Source organism: Echeneis naucrates, unplaced genomic scaffold, assembly GCF_900963305.1.
Source record: "Echeneis naucrates unplaced genomic scaffold, fEcheNa1.1, whole genome shotgun sequence".
NCBI lineage: Eukaryota > Metazoa > Chordata > Actinopteri > Carangiformes > Echeneidae > Echeneis > Echeneis naucrates.
Window position 1 is genome coordinate 544534 of NW_021780168.1, and position 19422 is coordinate 563955.

Consider the following 19422-nt stretch of genomic DNA (forward strand, 5'->3'; position numbering starts at 1 on the left):
TGTATATAAAAAGGATAGAATGTTCATGTACATAAAAAAGAATGTTCTTGTATATAAAATGAAAGAATGTTCACGTACATCAAAAGAAAGAATGTTCACGTACATAAAAAAGAATGTTGGTGTCCATAAAAAAAGAAAGAATGTTCGCGTACATAAAAAAGAATGTTGGTGTACATAAAAAAAGAAAGAATGTTCGTGTATATAAAAAAGAATGTTGGTGTACATAAAACAAGAAAGAATGTTCGTGTACATAAAAAGAAAGAATGTTCATGTCCTTAAAAAAAGAAAGAATGTTCCCTTACATAAAAAAAGAAGGAATGTTCGCGTATATAAAAAAGAATGTTGGTGTACGTAAAAAAAGAAAGAATGTTCGTGTACATAAAAAGAATGTTGGTGTCCATAAAAAAAAGAATGTTCGTGTACATTAAAAAGAATGTTCGGGTACATAAAAAAAGATAGAATGTTCGTCTATATAAAAAGGATAGAATGTTCATGTCCATAAAAAAGAATGTTCTTGTATATAAAAAGAAAGAATGTTCGCGTACATAAAAAGGAACGAATGTTGATGTCCTTAAATAAGAATGTTCATGTCCATAAAACAGAAAGAATGTTCATGTATATAAAAAAGAATGTTCATGTCCATAAAAAAAGAAAGAATGTTCGTGTATATAAAAAGGATAGAATGTTCATGTACATAAAAAAGAATGTTCTTGTATATAAAATGAAAGAATGTTCACGTACATCAAAAGAAAGAATGTTCACGTACATAAAAAAGAATGTTGGTGTCCATAAAAAAAGAAAGAATGTTCGCATGGACCTTTGCAGCTCCTCATTAGTATAGTGGACAGTATCTCCACCTGTCACGCGGAAGACCGGGGTTCGATTCCTCGACGGGGAGAGCACGTGTGTTTTTCTGTAACAGCTCATTAACCGGAGTGACACAAGTAAATGAATGAATGTTTCACTGATGCAGCTTTTTACAGAACAACATAAACAACTAATAACTCCACAACGAGACTGTGGAAACTATCCAGGCTGGAGAAGGCTGAGTGATGGGAGTGTTGTTGTGGCCGAGTGGTTAAGGTGATGGACTAGGAAGCCATTGGGGGTTTCTCGCGCAGTTTCAAATCTTGCCAACAACAGTTAGTTGTTTTCATGGACCAAGTTTCCCATTTGGGGAGAGACACAGCATGTTTGAGAATCATCAGTTGATGTATCAAAGGCAGCAGCTCTTCAGACTCACATCACAACAAGTTTTGTGTCTTATTTGGCTCCATTTGGTGGAAGCTGTGAATCGCAGGATTCAGGGGGAAGTGATCTCACAGTAAACATTGGAACTAAACACAAGAAGTAAGCTACAGGAAAGTAGATCCCTCGAGCTGGTTCAAACCTGAACCTTCTACTGCTGGATGTGCTGCTGTGACGTGTGTTAGCAGAAACCCATCACAGGCTTCAGTGACACAATCAGCCAGCGGCGGTATATGACAGTAACCTGCAGAGTGATGCTGAGGTTGTGAGTTCAAGCCTCAGCTGGAGCAGCTGATGTTTGAGCTTTTGGAAGAAAGGTGGTATCTTGTTGCGGCGCAAAAATTCTTTCTTTTTTTATGGACGTGAACATTCTTCTTTTATATACAAGAACATTCTATTTTATGTACCCGAACATTCTTTCTTTTTTTTATGAACATCAACATTCTTTCCTTTTTATGTAAGGGATAACTTTGTTTAAATACTGTCAGCAATGTTACAGAACAAATTGTCCCCTGATGGTCAAAGCACATCGTCCAAATATAGAAATATCTGATTGATATGAGTTCCAGCCAATGATGTTAGTGATCAGAGACGGCTTGACATGGCAGGTTTCAATCTTGGTGAAGTCCCTTTGAGGAACAGAGGGAACATCATCCTGTGTTTGATGAATAGTCCTGATTGGTGGTTTTTCTGTCATTTCTTGTGGTTGTCCTGCAGATCTGGTTCTCTGACTGAACTATAAATGTTGTAGTGTATGATCAATGCTCTGTGTGAGATCTTTGATGACTGAGAAGTTCTCCCCTTCAGAAAAAGTCTTATTGTATGATAAATACGGTTTAAAACATTTTTGAATGCCATAAATGTCATGCTGAGAAAGGCTCGTTGGTCTAGGGGTATGATTCTTGCTTAGGGTGTGGGTTCAAATCCTTGACAAGCCCATTGTGTTATGTCTCCAAAATTAGTGGCCATCATGACTCTTACCAAAGTTTTTGTCCTGTGGAAAGCAGTCAATTATCAATACTAAACACAACACCAACCACTAAATTATGGCAGATAGAGGAAGTGATGATTCTCATCTGTTTGTTTCAGTGATGAGCAGGAACTCCACTGAGAGTGAAGCTCTGCTGGGGTTTGAAGGATGTCCTGTTTACAAGACAGACACTTTAAGCAGCTCAGCATCAGTACTGCCAGTTTCTCTGCATTCTGCGTCTGTATTGTAGAGGAAGGAAAAACACTCAGTCACACTCATGGAGTCTAAAAAGCGACAGCAGATGGCGAAGAGGAGAAAAATCAAACCAGCAGCGAAAGTGTGAAAATAATGATTAACTGCAGCTGAACAACAACCAAAGTTTCACACAGAGAGGCTGCAGCCTGGTGTGGACCATAATTACCCTGATACCATACTATAATTATTCTACTGCTTTATTCTGAAAGTCCTATCTCAGTATCCTTCTGGATGTGCTTTTGTGATGTGTCAGAGCTCTTTCTTCCATTCTCTCCTCCAAATGTTTGGACACAGTTTTGTGATTCTGTGTGGCTCAATGGCAGCACGTCTGACGCCAGCTCAGAAAGTTGTGTGTTCAACTCACGTCAGAGTCAGGTCATCAGTTTGCACTTTTGGTAAACGCTCACATACTCTGTGGTGCAACAGGAAGTGTTTTTCTGATGATCCATTTCATTTCTTCACATCACAGACAATTTCAGAATTCCAGGAGGACTATTGGACTATCCTAGTATCTCTGACTGCACATCTGAAGGCACAAGATGATGACTTCAAATCCCTGTAAGATCAATGCTGCTGCTCTCCAAGTTGGTGGGCTGCCTTTGTGGTTGCAGGCTGTCATGTAACTGGAAGATTGACCTTATTGTTTTTATTATTTGTTATTTTGTATTGGGTTTGTTAGAAAAATGTATCTATCAGCTACACTGTGAAAAGAACAAACAACACAACTATTTCCCATTATTTTAGATGGACCTAAACACACATCACCATTTGATTTTTGTTAAGTTTGTTTTGAACAATATAAAAAGGTTAGAAATTATGTGTTAAAAAAGGAGTGGGAAGAAGTCTAAACTTATCAGCTCCCTCCCTTCTCCCTGCACCATGTTATGTCTCACTGTGTGATAAATGAGGTGTGTATCATGCTCAAATCCAAACCCAGGAGACAGAGGTTGAGTGAGTCAGTGAGGAAGAAGCTGCTCCTTCTCCTTCAACAGTTTGATCTGAGGAAAAGTCACTTCCTCTTTTCAGGAATCAACTTCTACCATCTGTCCACTAGATGGAGATAACTGAGAATCAACTGAGAACTGAGTTCTTCATCATCTGGAAACAGACAGCATTGTTTTCTTCAGCTGGAGCTCTTTGTTCAAATCTACATCGAGATTCAGAGCCAAATGTTTTTCCTTTCCTGGATTTACTTCATCATTTCAGTCACTCTGTGGATTCAGCTGACAAATGCAAAATACAACCAACATTTAAACGATGACGTGTTGAAACAAAACTTTATTGATTCAGTCTGGTCAGCAGAATATAACCTGATGAAACCAGCTGCAACATTAAACTGATGTTTCTACATGAATGCATCACTGATTCTAAAACCATAAACTGAACATGAACACTCTGTACACTCAGCGTTACACACATGAAGACAACATCATGTGTTTAAGGTGATGTTGAGCTGAACAGGACTTGTATTGAACACACAGAGGGAGTGCACCGTTCCTGGAGATACTGCAATACCAGGTCGATGCGTGGAGTGCACGGAGCAAGCCCCTATTCCAAAGATCTATTTAATATATGGTCCCCGGGTAGGGGACGTATCAGATATTAAACTGATAAGAACAGATACTACACTTGATCTTAGCCAAAAGGCCGAGAAGCGATACCGCTCAGCTGTCTGAGGTAACGGAGTGTTTCTTCGCACCGACCCGCTCAGTGAGGGGTCAGAGTCGGCTTCAGTAACAACATCACTCCGAGAGAGAGACACAAACAGAAGACATGAAGAAACGAAGGAGGGATCAGAAAACAACCGCAGACATGTTATTTTCACAAAGTTACGTTGTAGAGCAAAGAAAACGTCTCTTCTTTGTCACCTGTAAAACTTCATATCTATGTCAATTTACCAACTGAATATTATTGTGAAAACATCAGTTTGTCCTCTCATGTGATTGGCCTCATGGTGTGTCCATCAAAATAACCCCCCTGTCTGCACGGATTCTCTGAAGATTCGGCTCTCCTCGACTGGACTCGGCTTTTTTCGACCGAAAGAGAGAATAATAAAATGAAAGAGTAACTGCGTCATCCACAGAATAAAACCACAAATCACTGAACACTCGTATATTTAAAACAGCATTAAAAGTACTTTAACCCAACATTAGCTTGTATGTTAATGCTAACATACAATGGAAAACGTCATAGACCGGCTAACGGGATTATCATCAGTACCGCGATGATTTTAATGCGTCAATTAACTTATTTCAGCTCTAACATGGCAGTAACACGTTGAGGAGAGCCGGTACAAAGTAACACAGGACAAATGTAACATGGCGATTTACTCAGAATCGCAAGAATGCAGACGCACTAAATGACGTCACCACGCTCAGCAAGCAATACTCCCCAGACCAGAGAAACTACGTCACACTTCTACTAAATTATTGCCGAGACCTAAAAGTTAATTTGTCGGATTAAACATTGTGATTATCATTTCCTGTGTCATATTTATAATGATATTATAGGCAATTTAGTTTTTAACTCAGTTTTATGGTTTTGGAGAAAACCTGGCGTAAATGTTGGAAGTCCCTGTCTGGACGAGAGTAATGCAGCCGCACTCTGCGAGGTAACAGCTTATCAAAACACAACGATTCTGTATTGTCATGACAGACAAGAGTATAAAGAGAACAACACAACGAAGGCTGGTTCCGAACCCTAACCCTGGTTTATTTGCAAATCATTGCAAAATTGTAATCATATAAAAACAAGATGATCCACATTGAAGCTTGTACTTCTGACATTTTTGAAGCAAATAAAATGATTAAAGTGCATTATAGATCTGTAATTATGAATTAGTGAGGAAATTGTCCAATGTTTAAAAAAAAAATAAAAATACAAAAATGTATTATGTATATAAAAATGTACAATTTGATTGTGTTACTTTCATCCGGGCGGGACACACACAACCAACCGCATCACTGATTCAGGAGCAGCACAGTGAAAACTGTACACATTACTGGACAAAGTGATAAATGACATTCTCCATGTTTTCCTGTAAATCAGTGCTGCTGAAAAACTCCTGACATTTTCCAGTTAAGGTCATGTCTCCTGATGGGACATCCAGTTTGTAAGAACAGTGTGGTACCCTGCACGTTCAGATTATATCCAGAATTATTTCTTATTAGTTCTTGCCCCCCCCCCCCCCCCCCCACACCATTATGTTTTCTCATTAATATAGTTTAAAACGCTCTGTGTCCCTTATAAAACACTCACCTTCACCTGAGGTAACTGTAGGGCAGTACCCATTTGCGTCAGAAGGTGTCAGTCTCGGCTTTGTAATGAGGCGGACGGCCGCTGGAGTCCTGTTGTAGCAGGATAGCAGCACAGAAGGCCGAAACTCACCCAAGACCGTCTCTGTTTCTGTTCTACAGGTGAGCAAAGTGCAAAAGCGCCTCATACAGTTATATTAAGTTTATTTCTTAAGTTGTGGTGTGTGTTTACAATGTAGTTAACGTCCGTAAATAAGGCAGCTAACTACTGCTAGCCTCAGATGCTAATACAGCATGTTGTGCCTGCTGTAGCGGGTAATGCTAGTTCCCTTACTTTGTGCTTTTATCGTTATCATGTGAATAAATAATAAGTTCAGAGGTTTGTAAACCGGAAGCAGCCACTATAAACACTTAAATACATGTTGCAGCTAAATACTATGTTCAGTAGCCGATATGTTAAACCAGTGGTTCTCAACCTTTTTGGGGTCCTGGACCCCCTGCATATTTTAGATCGACCCTGAGGTTTTCATTGCTGTCACATTTTCTAACATTTACATCACCTTCATCTATTTTAACATCTGACTGGGCCACTCTGGTTTCATTAGAATAATTCTCACTGATTTCAGTATCAGAGGAGTCTGAGACCTCTTCCTCTGGATCTGGATCTGGTTGAAGAGGACTCTGTGGATCACAGCTCCTGGCCGGTTCATTCATCTCTTCATCCTCACTCTTCACCTGAAACGGCCTCACAGGGTTCCTGGTCTCCTCCAGTCCTGGTACTTGGTCCTCCTCCTGTTCCTGTTTAAGGACTGGACTCTCTGAATCCTTCAGAGCCTTCAGCACAGCCTTCTGTGCTGCTTAGATCCTTTGAAATCTTATAAATCAGGAGTTATTATGATTAACTATTCTGCTCTTGTCTGCGTTGTCTGATCGAGACAACACAATTCCCACCTGGGCAAGGGTGCAACTTCATTACCGAAGCCAATTTCTCAGGTGTTCAGAGGCAATAAATTGAGGTGGCCAGCATGGGCGTTTCATGTGCGTTCAAAATGGACAAGTGTATGTTTGACAAGCTGGTCAACTATAAGAAAAATGGTTCCTATCCTGCTGGGATAACAAAGGAACAGAAATATGTTATACATATATACAATTATGTTATTCACAGGCACTCCACATTGTTACAATAGGTGATACTTTGTATTACCTTTTGTCAAAAAACGATACGGAGTTGCTCAGGAGAGTGGTGGTTGGTGTGGAGGAGGCCAGTGACATTTTCAAGCAGTTCCATGACAGTGCAGAGGGAGGCCACTGTGGAACCCAAAAAACCAAATATGCCATCAGCGCCAGGTTTTACTGGCCTGGAATGGGGGTAGACTTGGACAAATGGGTAAATGGAATTATTTGATTGAAGTGTATGATATATTGAGCTTATTTGTCGATTGTGACTGCATTTCCAAAATCTGCTTTTGAACCATCAGGTTTCACAGTGTGCAAAATGCCAGTTCAGCAGGCTCTCCCTCAAAAAGGAACAGGAATATATCCCGATACATGTATGTCACAAGGCTTTCATTTTACTGAATACTTAACAAAAAAAGTAAAAGATTAGTTCATGATAAGAGAACATAATTTGATTTTCAGGTGGACCGTCCTCTGGATTTGTTGGGAATGGACCTCGTGGGACAACTGGCGACCACTGATGATGGCAACTGCTACGTGTGTGATGGTGGATTACTACACCAAATGGGCAGAGGCGCACGCCATCCCAAATAAAAGTGCCGAGGTGGTCGCCGAGTGCATTATTAAAATTTTTTATAGGTTTGGTGCATCGCAGTGCATTTTGACCGATCAAGGAACAGAATTTGTGAATGAGGTTCGTGTTGGCTTGGTGATAGAACCATTATGGTCCTGTCTACATTCTGTGCAATGCATTGTTGCTAAATTTTACTCATGTTTTTTTAAACAGCTGAATCTCAAGATTTTCAAGTTCCTGGATGTGGATAGGAGTCTTTGTGCGCCATATCACCACCAACAAATGGCCTCGTGGAAGACCTGAATGGGACAATTCAGAGGTGAATCTGTAATTAAAAGAAAAGTTTTCAGCACAGTCTAAAAGTAGCTCTTCTATAATATTGATGTCATTTTGCAAACCATGATGACCGACACGCATTTCCTTGAGATCAAAAACAAAAGTGCAGACCTGGTGGATGACAATGGGACCCAACATCCAAAAATCAACATAGACCACCTGAAACCTTTCCTACAGCCAACACCCTGCATACCCCACAAAATAAAATCCTCCAATGAAGAACCACCAAAAAAAAAAAAAAAAAAACTCTACTTGCCCCTGTCCCCTCTGCTGCCCTGCTGGACCTCTCAAAAAAACCCAGTAATCATCCCTCAGGTACGGCTCTCAAATCATCTTGTAAATGACCACCTGCTCCATCCTCTGTACTATCACCCTTAGATTTAACAAATCATACACCATTGTATTTAGCATCTTCACCTTCACCCGGACCACCTTCACAGGAGTCTCTAGCCTTGTGCAGAATGGACCATGTAGACGCTGTTGTGCATAGATGTAAGTGATATATACTTAACAATGACCTTTTATTAACTTAACATCACTGTTTAAGTGTGCTATGTGTTACAGGTATCACAAAAGTGTGGGGAGGCAATGATTGCCAGGTGCTGCTGGCAAAAGTTTGGCCATACAAAATATCACACAAGGACATCTTCCAGCTGGAGAGTGAGGTGCATATTCATTGAATTTACCAAGGCATAATGCTTCTCCCTGCAAAGTAGTAATCTTTTTTTGTAATGTTATACTGCAGGTGATAAATGCATATCTAAATATCATGGTGAGGCAGCATGTGGTAAAGGAAAAGGTCTACCACATGTACACCTTTGCCATAACAGCTATGTGGCAGAGAAAGACTCAAAGGCTTAAGGTGTGCTGCAACATGATGGTGGTGGTGGTGGTGGTGCTGGTCACGGCTATGATATTGAAAAGCTGAGAGTTAATTTTTTCAGTGCTGCAATTACGAGCCATCAGTTATCACACTAGATGGGCTATAATGAACCTAGAAAAGTCATTGATTTTTTTTTTTTCCCTTTCCCTCAGCTGGATGCCTCTGCCTTTGATATGATTATAGGTGTTGTTAATGACTGTCACCATTGGTTTCTAGTGGTAAGTAGGCCCATGTGTCAATGACCGTTCCTTTGACAAAAAAATAGGGCTTATATATAAATATTTATTTATGCACAGGCCATATACCCATCAAAAAAAGAAATCTCTCCTTGTTGACTCCATGGGAGAGTCACCTACAAAGATCAAAAGGTGTTTGGAGACAACAAGGTATACTATATTTTCACAAACCAGTGACATTCTTGTTCATCTAACTGAGTTGGTTGCTTCAGTAACACACATTTTTCCTCAGAGCCCTGATGAGAAAACTGGGTGTCAAAGTGTCCCAGTGGACCTGCGACACTGTGCCTCACCCACTGCAACAAGACACAACATCTTGTGGAGTGTTTGCTCTAAAAGTAAGCTCTGCTACATCGCACTCCAGTATATGCCATCATCATGCATTGGGACCTGTGATTTACGAGCTCTTACACTTTCAGTTTGCAGATCACATCTTCCCTGGCAGTCAAATGGAATTTCCCACAGGCACAGAAGACATCAACAGCATCAGGATGGACATAGCCACAATCATTATCACTAAGTCTAGTAGTGCTCAGCTCCGTTCCAGCCTAAGTGCAAAGCCAAGTCAACAAACCCTTCTTAAATTGAGACAGTGTACTACAGCACAGGACGCTGCAAAAACTCAGCTGATTACTATGGTCACTAGACTTCCTGCTGACAGAAAAGAGAAAAAAATAAAAATAAATAAAATAAACAACAGAGACCGTGCTACAACTTAGACAGTGAACAGCCATAGAGAGGATTTAGAGAGAAAGGAGCCTCCCCCCTAAACTGCCTAACTCCACCCTAGTCTTCGTATGCGTACTGGTGGTGGGTACTTACGCACCTAAAACCCGCTTGCATTGTGGAAGGCTAACTGCCCCAGCCAATGCTACAGAAGGTGCCCCCGAGACAACTGCTGCTAACCACACGGACAGCATACAAAAACAACAAACACACTTCATTAAAGCAGCATTATAAAACAGCAAAACTACCAGCCCAAACATTTCTACACTTAACAGAGAAAATCTAACACAACACACACATACACAGAGAAAATACCCCAGAGCCCCCATTTGTTATGACCCGCTCATTTAGGACACAACAAAGAAGGGAGGGCCACACTGATAGCTCAAAACACAAATTATTGTACACTACATCATAACAATCAAATACAAAACCAATAAGTCAGTGTGAGATTAAAATGTTGGATATTGAAAGACGTGTGTGTCAAAATAAGATACTCAAACCAAACAGGATCCAGGCCATCCAGGAGAGAGAGCATCAGCTGAGGGAGTCTGGCTTTTATAGCCTCCCAACACAGAGGCGGGGCTTCACAGCAACCAGATCCTGCTAACAGTTTCAGCTCATCTTTAGTGAAGATTGGCATTCAGAAAAACTAAGTGGCTCAGCTTTGAGGGCTTTTATGTTTCTTCTCTCTGTTATTATCTGCCCCATTGAAAAGAGCAGATTCTCTCTGAGGAGACGGATGTTGCCACAATACACAGTGTGTGTGCCATCACATGTGGAAGATGTGTGCAGACTGAAGCCTTGGTCTGCCACCAGCTCAGAGGGGCTCCACTTCTCTGGAAAAGGGGCTCCTCACCTTTCCAGCGTGTTGTCTCTGATTGTAGCGCACAAACCTTCTTTAAGTGACAGAGGTAGACACTGAGACAGCCACTGACTTTCACACCTACAGGCCATTTAGACTCACCATGAAGCCAACATGCACGTCTTTGGACTGTGGGAAGCGGGAGCACTCTGATCATTGTAACTTTGTGTTATTGTTGTATCTGATAAGTTAAGCTGCACTTCTAATGACCACCAGGGGGCAGTTCCACTGGTTGGAAAAAGACTTCAGACTACGAAGAGAACAAAACATAGCCGTGAGAAGCTGCTCGTGGCCAGTATGGGGATTGAACCCATGACCTTGGCATTATTAGCACCACACTCTAACCAGCTGAGCTAACCTACCTTTATAAAAGTCTTTTTTGGCTTTTTATAAAACTTCACACAATAACCACCTGTCTGTCAGTTTTGAAATTCAAATAATTGTCATAAATAAATCAAACTTTGTAAATCAAGTTTGATCAAGATTAATTGACCATTAATTCATCAGGGAGTGTCGGGACTCTTGTCTCTCTGGGACACTGGATCTGTCTGTCTGTATCCATGTCAGAAACTCTGAAACACTTCTGAACTTCTTTAAAACACGCTGGATTTACTGATATGAAAGTGTGCAGCAGTCCATAATGGATTATTATAGAAAGATATCAACTTTAATGCAAATACATGACTGTCCTCTGAGCTTCATTCACAATATGGCATGTCCTCTACCACTGAGCTACATCCACTTTGGACCTTTACCAAACCACAGAGGCTCTGAGCTCCATCCACTAAAGTGACAAATGTGCTACACAGAATGCCAAGGGGCTCGTCTGGGATTTGAACCCAAGACCTCTCGCACCCTAAGCGAGAATCATTGCCGTAGACCAACGAGTTAAATTCCCGTCATCTCCACCATTTATAATGAAGCATCTGTTCTGTTCACCATCCACTTCTCCAAAGTCCCACAGTGAAGGCTTCAAATTCACATCTCTCACAGTGTTATCATGACAAGAGAAAGAGGGGTGACAGAATTTTTGTAGTTTGTACTGTATTTGGGGAAGAAAATTTCATGAAGCATTTCATGCTTCTAAGATACTGCGATGGGTAAAACATCAATCATGGCAGGGCCGTCATTGTCATTAGTGCACTCTACGGTGAAGGTCATGACCAAAAAGTGGGAGGAGCCTTTTATCTCTTTGATGTCATTAGAACCTTTGTGACATCACAGAATCAGCATCTCAGTAAGATGTTTTGATGAACCTCGTTATTTACACACAGCACAGTTTATTTGGACAGACCAATGTGAGCTGAACACCGGCGAGGAATTTTGTGGTTGTTGCTGATCCACTGAACACAGAACCACAACCAAGGCAGAACCACTGCTCAGTCTAAAGACCAGACTGTCCTCAGACCACATCTTCAGGTGGCAGCAAACATCACGAGGGGTGCTCTGCACACGTGGGTTCGTCTTTGGTGTTCAGCTGGCTGCTTTTGCAGTCGTAAGTCAGAAAGCAATCATGAGGACAAATGTGACTTAAAGCACAACAAAGATCTTTCCCCAGAAGGCCCTCAGACAAAGAAGCTGGGTAACAGCACAGACTGTCAGGAGCAACATTGGAACCCTCAATTCCAGAGGAGACTGTCACCTGAACAGCACGCTTCCGCTGCACCACTCTGCTGTAAACCAGCCCAGATGTTGACGCTGACTCAGGTAGTAATTTCTTCTCATGCTGTTTCTCCTTTGCTGCTGCAGCTGTGTTACATTTTCAGCGAAACGTACTCATCCTCTCCATGGGCCTGCTTTAAGACCTCCAACTCCACTGGGTTAAAATAACTGGATCTTTTTTTCTCGGTTGTCATGGTGACGGGACTCCATTGATGATGGCTTTTTATAGAGGTTGTGCACGCGCAACACAAGGTGAACATACTCAGAGTTGATTGAGTCTGCCTACAGACAGGAAGTGGACAGACTGGTCGTCTGGTGTGGTCAGAACCACCTGGAGCTAAATCTGAAGACTGTGGTTTCAGGAAACTTATTATTTTAATGAAATTATGTACTTGATGTAACTTCATTATGATGTTTTGATGTGAGTTAAAAAAAGAGGCCAAAACATTAGGAGTTTGCTTTTAAGTGGCCTTTAATGGCTGTTGTTTTGTCATCACATGTACATTTGTGTTCAGTCAGTAATTTGGTAGGATGACTACACAGGATAAATCGCTCCAAGCTGAGTGGATAATTGAGAGATCAGATTGTTGCACAAGATAAGCACTTCCTGTGCTTCATTATCAATGCTGAAGATGACGGGGATTGAACCCGGGGCCTCATACATTTTGGAATAAAATGGTCCCTGGTTCAATCCTGGGTTTTGACCTACATTTCCAATATTCTCCCTCCTCTTTCAACCACACCATGAAATATTGTGAGGGTGGATGCGTCACGCTGACTGGTTGTGTGTCCAAAAGGCAGTCAAAGACGCCATTTTCTCGTGGAAGATCGAAGGATTTTTCAGATGATGTGGTTCTTTTGGCACCATCAGCCTGAGATCTACAGGGTTCATTGGATCGTCCACAAAAATGGTTGCATGAACATTAGAATGCTTGGAACACTTCGGCCCGGGTTCAATTCCCAGTCAGAGAAAATGGCTTTATTTCATTTAAAATACAGGTCATTGGCAAAACGCCCTAATATGAAGATGTTATCATCCACCTACACTAAAATGTGTTAAATACAGCATGCTAGCATGGTTGCATCTCTCATATGGTCTAGCGGTCAGGATTCCTGGTTTTCACCCAGACGTCCTTAGAAGTTATGGACATATGCAGTTGAATTAAATAATACATGTATTTCTTCACTGCTACAGTTAGTAAAATATAAAATACACATGAATTCTATTCTAATCTGGCATTAGTGTTTATTTTAAATTCGGACTTTTAGCTTTTACGGCAGTGACGTCACCAAAAGGGATGGCGACACCCGGTGGTGAAATTCATTAAGAACGTGAAGAGATTGAATTCACTGACAAATAATAAATAATCTAATAATGTGAAAATGAAAACTCTGATGCTTTTAATATTTCCATTTTCTGACTTCTAACTTCCCCTGCACAGTGTTTTATCATGAAGTCTTTATCAGTGTCCTTCTAATGTGGAAATAAATTAAACTAAAGCAGACAGCAACAAAAAGGGAGGCACACAGAGACTGAACAGGCTGATCAGGAGAACAGGCTCTGTGGTCGGCCTGACTCTGACGGTTGTTTGCTTTCATGGACCAAGTTTCCCAGGTGGGGAGCTACAGAGCATGTTGGAGAATCTCTGTAATCTGCACGGCCTTAAAATATGACACAGCTGAGTGCTGTTTTTAGGACTCATCTAAGAGGATAATAAACTGTCACATTAATGTCCTGAATGTGCTGTGTGTAAATAATGAGGTTAATAAAAAAAAACAAACCCACAAACGTTCCATCAGTAACCATCAAAGGAGATGCTGATTCTGTGATGTCACAAAGGTTCTAATGACAGCAAAGGGATCAAAGACTCCTCCCACTTTTTTGTCATGAACTCTGTAGTTCACAAGGCTCGTTGGTCTAGGCATATGATTCTCGTTTAGGGTGTAAGTGGTCCTGGGTTCAAATCCCTGACGTGCTAAACGTTACACTATGCAGCTGTTTGAGGTTTGCAGTCTGGTTGTTAGTTACAGTTTCTTGGCAACTGAAGCAAGAGCAATGGTAGCTTCTTGCAGCCAAACTTTGGTCGGAGTGATGGTCAGCCACTTATTTTGCAATATTTTCAGATCCTCTGTACTTCTTTGTACTTCTTTTGTGGTGCTGTGGCTTAGTTGGTCAAAGTGCCTACCTAGTAAACAGGAGGTCCTGGGTTCAAATCCCATCCAATACAACGTCTAGGGCCCACACATTCCCTGGTGCGCCTAGGATTCGGCGCTCTCACCACCGTGGCCCAGGTTCGATTCCCGGTCAGGGAAAACAGTTTTACTGAAAAATACAGGTAATTGACCCCATAACATAAATTTGTCATCATCATCATCAATGGAGCCCCTTCACCATGACAACCGAGAAAAAAAAAGATCCAGTTACTTCAACCCAGTGGAGTTGGAGGTCTTAATGCAGGCAAATGGAGAGGATGAGTACGTTTTGCCGAAAATGTAACACAGCGGCACCAGCAAAGGAGAAACAGCATGAGAAAAAATTACTACCTCAGTCAGATCAACAGCAGGCTGCCATCCACAGTTCATCACTTTTATTTTCATTCCCTCTTCAAATCTTCATTTTTATCATTCATTTTATCATATCATCATATGTTTTGCTGCGCCTTGGACTGCTCAGCCACACTACCACATACTTCTGCCAGCTTCACTGCAAGAATACCACGTCTCACATTTTGTCACTCCTCAAAACAGTCCAAATGTTTGGAGCAGAGAATGGCAGAAAGATGTCCTTGAAGCAGCTTGGACACACAACCAGTCAGCGTGCAGCATCCAACCTCCTCCGAACAAACTCCAAACAAAATCCTGTCTGCAAGGGTTTAAAACAAAGATCGTCCCTGGGTGGGCTCGAACCACCAACCTTTCAGTTAACAGCTGAACGTGCTGACCGATTGCTCCACAGAGACATGAAGCACAGGAAGCACTTATCTTGTGCAACACCCTGATCTCTCAATTATCCCCTCAGCTTGGAGCAATTTATCCTGTGTAGTCATCATACCAAATTACCAAAGTGAACACAAGTGTACATGTGATGAGAAAACAGCAGCCATTGAAGGCCACTTAAACGTAAACTCCTAATGCTTTGGCCTCTTTTTTTAAACACACGTCAAAACATCATAATGAAGTTACGTCAAGTACATATAGAGCAGGTCTAGACCAAACTCTTATTAAAATTATTTTGAGAGCCGTGGTGAGGAGGGGTTCCAGGTCAGTTTCTGGAGGATTTTGCAGATGATGTGCTCCCTCATCCAGAAGGTTTCATCAGACAGATCGCTGTTTTAGCTGTCACAGGAGCTCAGAAGCTGTCTGGTTAGCTAAAGCTGCTAAAGCTACCACACCATGCAGGGGATGTAGCTCAGATGGAGAGCGTACCGCACAGCTGGGGCAACTGGCAGTGGTGGGATTCGAACCCACGTCTCAGAAGAGATTGGAGCCTAAATCCAGTGCCTTGGAGTCCCATATGGTCTAGCGGTCAGGATTCCTGGTTTTCACCCAGGCGGCCTGATCTACATCCTCTTTGGACCTTTACCTTACCACAGAGACTCTGAGCTACTGCAGAAGAGGAAAAGAAAAACCATCTAATGAAGCCTCCTCTCTGTTTTGGGTGGTGGGTGCATGTTATTCACATGTTATATAGGTGAAGGTTATTCTCAATCCCTCTCACACTAAATCAGATGGCAGAGGTTCCACTGAGAGCTGAACTCAGATCACTGGATTCAAAGTACACAGTGCTAACCATTACACCATTTTAAGTCCTTAAAATATCCAATCATGTGCAATTACTGTGTGGCATCTTTTTACAAATGTGATTTTTTTTTTCACAGATAGAAATTATTTCATTGACATATTTCTTTATATTTTAGAAATATATATGTCAGGTTTAAACCACCTAGAACATTATTAAACACATAGGGAAGAAAGACAAAGGACATCAGTGCTCATTTTACTTGCAAGGAGAACAGACAGAGACATGTTCAGTTACATTCTCTACCTGCTCTGACGTATCTCCTCTGTTCTCCCATCTTTATTTCCTTAGGGTGGTCCCTAGTTACATGACGTTGCAGCTCTAAAGGGTGGGGAACACACAGCTGCAACGTAGTGGATAGATGCTTATTGTATAATCATATTCAAGGTACACCTCTGAAACATGACACACCAAACACTTTGAGAAGCTAGTTCATAACCGAAGTAATCTGGTTCCCGTCTCCTCCCTGTCTTCATGTTCCTCTTCAAAGGTCGTTGCTTATCTTCCGGAGATATGATCTCAGCTCCTGTGAGAAAAACACAAGTTTCTGCATTCTTGCAGGGTTAGTAAAAGTTTAGCAACATTGTGATAATCATTTTATGTACATTTTTTCTAACATTTCCCTCCTGTTTATCACATTCTTGCTCAAATTCTCATATCACTCTACTCAGTCACTTCATGAAGATTTTCAACTGCGAGATCATTTTTATGAGCACAAGAAAGTTTACACTCGGAGGTCATGTCTTTAATATTCATCTTGTTAACCAGTGAACAAATCCAGCAAATTTTCAACAGAGTCTTTTTTTGTGCTATGCTCCTCATCAGTTTGAAAAGCGCCATCCAGCAAGGGGTACATTTGAGCCACTTTATCTTCCATAGGTGAAATTGCTGTAGTAATCAGACGGTTAATAAGAGAACGCAGGCAGGGCACACAACAACATCCACACAAAGTTAAAATTGCAGCAAACACTGCCATAGAGACCAAAACAGAGGACACTAGAGCTTTATATTTTCCAAAGACATCCATCCAGGAATCCCACATTGAGGTGTCAACCCAAGAGTGTTCTTTCATTTTGCCATTGAGAGCTCGGAGTCCCTCTATGGCCTTAGTAAGGCTGCCATCAGCAGCTGTGTTGTTGGGGATGAACGTGCAACACTGCTCTCTGAACATAGCACACACCTCCTTTCTCAGCCAACAACATGTCCAGGGCTATCCTGTTCTGGAAAGCCATGAGAGAAGTCGCAGACAACTGTCCATGTACCACTTCGAAGCCACTCTGTGTCCAATTACCTAACTTTTGAACGTTGTAGTGGATGTAGTTGATCCTGTCCGCAACAAACAAACTGCTGGCTATTATGGACAACGCCAGTCACCCTCTGCAGCCTGTCATCAGTGCACAGAAAAGCCTGTTGAGTGACAGACTGCTTCTCCCCAGGTGCAGAACCAACAGATTCAAAGACTCCTTTGTCCCCCGAGCAATAAAACTGTATAACTCTGCACTAGGTGGGAGGGGGAGGAGTAGCAGGAAGAAAGAGGGATTGGAGAAGATGGGACACTAAAACTGAATATTTATGGTTGTACATTTGTTGTTTATATATTTCAAACTGTGTGCTTTCTTTTACTGTTCTTGTCGGTGCTGTACCTGCTGGAACAACAATTTCCCTGACGGAGACCTCCCAAGGGATTAATAAAGTCTATCTTATCTTATCTTATCTTATCTTATCTTATCTTATCTTATTAATCGTGCACCACCAACATAAAAGTGACTCAAATCCTGCTGCTACTTGATCTACTAATTTGTATTCATCTGGAACACCTCGTGGTACACCGATTGCATCAATATATGTAGGATCACCGTCTGCTAACCAGGCTGCAGATCTTTTCTTGCGGTGCCATTGCTCAGGCAAAACACTAGATAAGTTAGCAGTGAGTTCTTTAGCAGAGATAGGGTGTATGGACACTGGTAGTAATAGTGTTACTAGAGCACAAAATCCTTTCACATTTTTAGGCAATTTGTCAAATAATTTGTCATCACCACACCACCACCAAATGTCCCCTCGTGGCACTGGTTTGAAATGTTTAGTCACAGTTATTATCTCAGAGCACCGTTCACTAGAGAGATTGCCCAAGGGCTCTCCACCTCCTGTTAGATTTATACAGGAGAAGTTTCCAGGTGCAACTCTGTTGGAAAAAATAGGTTTCTCTTTTTCTGACATAGTGACGGGAAACACAAAATCCCACTTTGCACAAGTGATGTTCGGATTTGTTTTATTCATCACTTCCACAACACATGCTTTATCAATCATTGCAGGTATTATTTGTAGTATCGGTCTAGGACCCATACACACTACACAATCACCCATAGTCGTGTTTGTAGCTTGTTCTACCATGAGTAACCAGTTGTTGCTTTGTCCTGAAATACCTGTTATAACTTGGAACCATTCATCAACGTTTATCTCACCATGATGGTTAACAATTTGTATGTTATAAGTACTTTTGTGGCCAGTCATGAGGCCTCCTATGGTGTCATTTTTCTGTTCCGTTTTTTTCTGCTTCAGCCGGGGTGGTCATATTAGGGCCCCTTGGGGTGGCATCCACAGGTACCATACTAACAGAAAGGTTATTATCAGGAATATAGTCACCAACCATCCTCCGATGGCCCGTGATAACCACTTAGGAGTCATTTTAGTCGAAAATCGGTCTCCTCTACTTGGTTTGTGTCTTGTTTTTTTTTTTGTATGATTTACAAAATGTGTGCCATTATCACTATATATATTTTCTCAGGAATTCCATATCTTGGTATTATGTCTTTACACAGTGCCTTAGCTACTGTTATCGCATCTGGATGTTTTGTTGGAAAAAGTTCTATCCATTTTGAAAAGGCGGGAAGGGCGTAGGGAATCGCCCTCTACGTGGTCTTAAATTCCCTTGAGGATTGTGTCTTGCACATGTTAAACATGATCTACAAAAATTTTTTGAATAAGAGTTAAATCCATAAGTGGTATAATACTGATGTATCTGTCCTACCATCCCTCCTGTTGAGACATGTGTTACACCATGGCTCAATATTGCCGCCCACTTGTATAAATTTTTTGGTAGGATAGGTTTGCCGTCTGGTCATACATACATGTCGTTTAGTAACTTCGCTCCATTTTTTAACCATATATCTTTTTCAGATTTAGGACTTTGTTGTTGCATATCTTTTAATGTATTGTCCTCTAAAGTTGTACATTCTTCCACAGTCAGCACTTGAACCTGTCCTGCTGCCGCTGCTTTTGCTATTTTATCTGCAAATGCATTTCCTAAAGAAACTTCATCTGTGCTTGTCGTGTGAGCTGCACATTTACATATTGCAATGACTTTCGGCAGCTGCACTGCTTGCAGCAGGCCTGATAACAGTTCAGCATGAGTTACTGGTTTACCTGTAGAGGTAACCA

General features: G+C 41.4%; 3 non-coding genes and 1 pseudogene across 3 annotated transcripts; 1 reads left to right on the forward strand and 3 right to left on the reverse strand.

The window, feature by feature from the left end:
* Positions 1–1060: 1060 nt before the first annotated feature.
* trnap-agg (transfer RNA proline (anticodon AGG)) lies at positions 1061–1142 on the forward strand. The gene has a single exon. It is a non-coding gene; the product is annotated as a tRNA-Pro (tRNA).
* A 2812-nt stretch (positions 1143–3954) lies between these two features.
* LOC115038424 (uncharacterized) lies at positions 3955–4132 on the reverse strand (annotated as a pseudogene).
* Positions 4133–10812: 6680 nt separating this feature from the next.
* trnai-aau (transfer RNA isoleucine (anticodon AAU)) lies at positions 10813–10886 on the reverse strand. The gene has a single exon. It is a non-coding gene; the product is annotated as a tRNA-Ile (tRNA).
* Positions 10887–15071: 4185 nt separating this feature from the next.
* trnan-guu (transfer RNA asparagine (anticodon GUU)) lies at positions 15072–15145 on the reverse strand. Its single transcript has one exon. It is a non-coding gene; the product is annotated as a tRNA-Asn (tRNA).
* Between the last annotated feature and the right edge of the window lie 4277 nt (positions 15146–19422).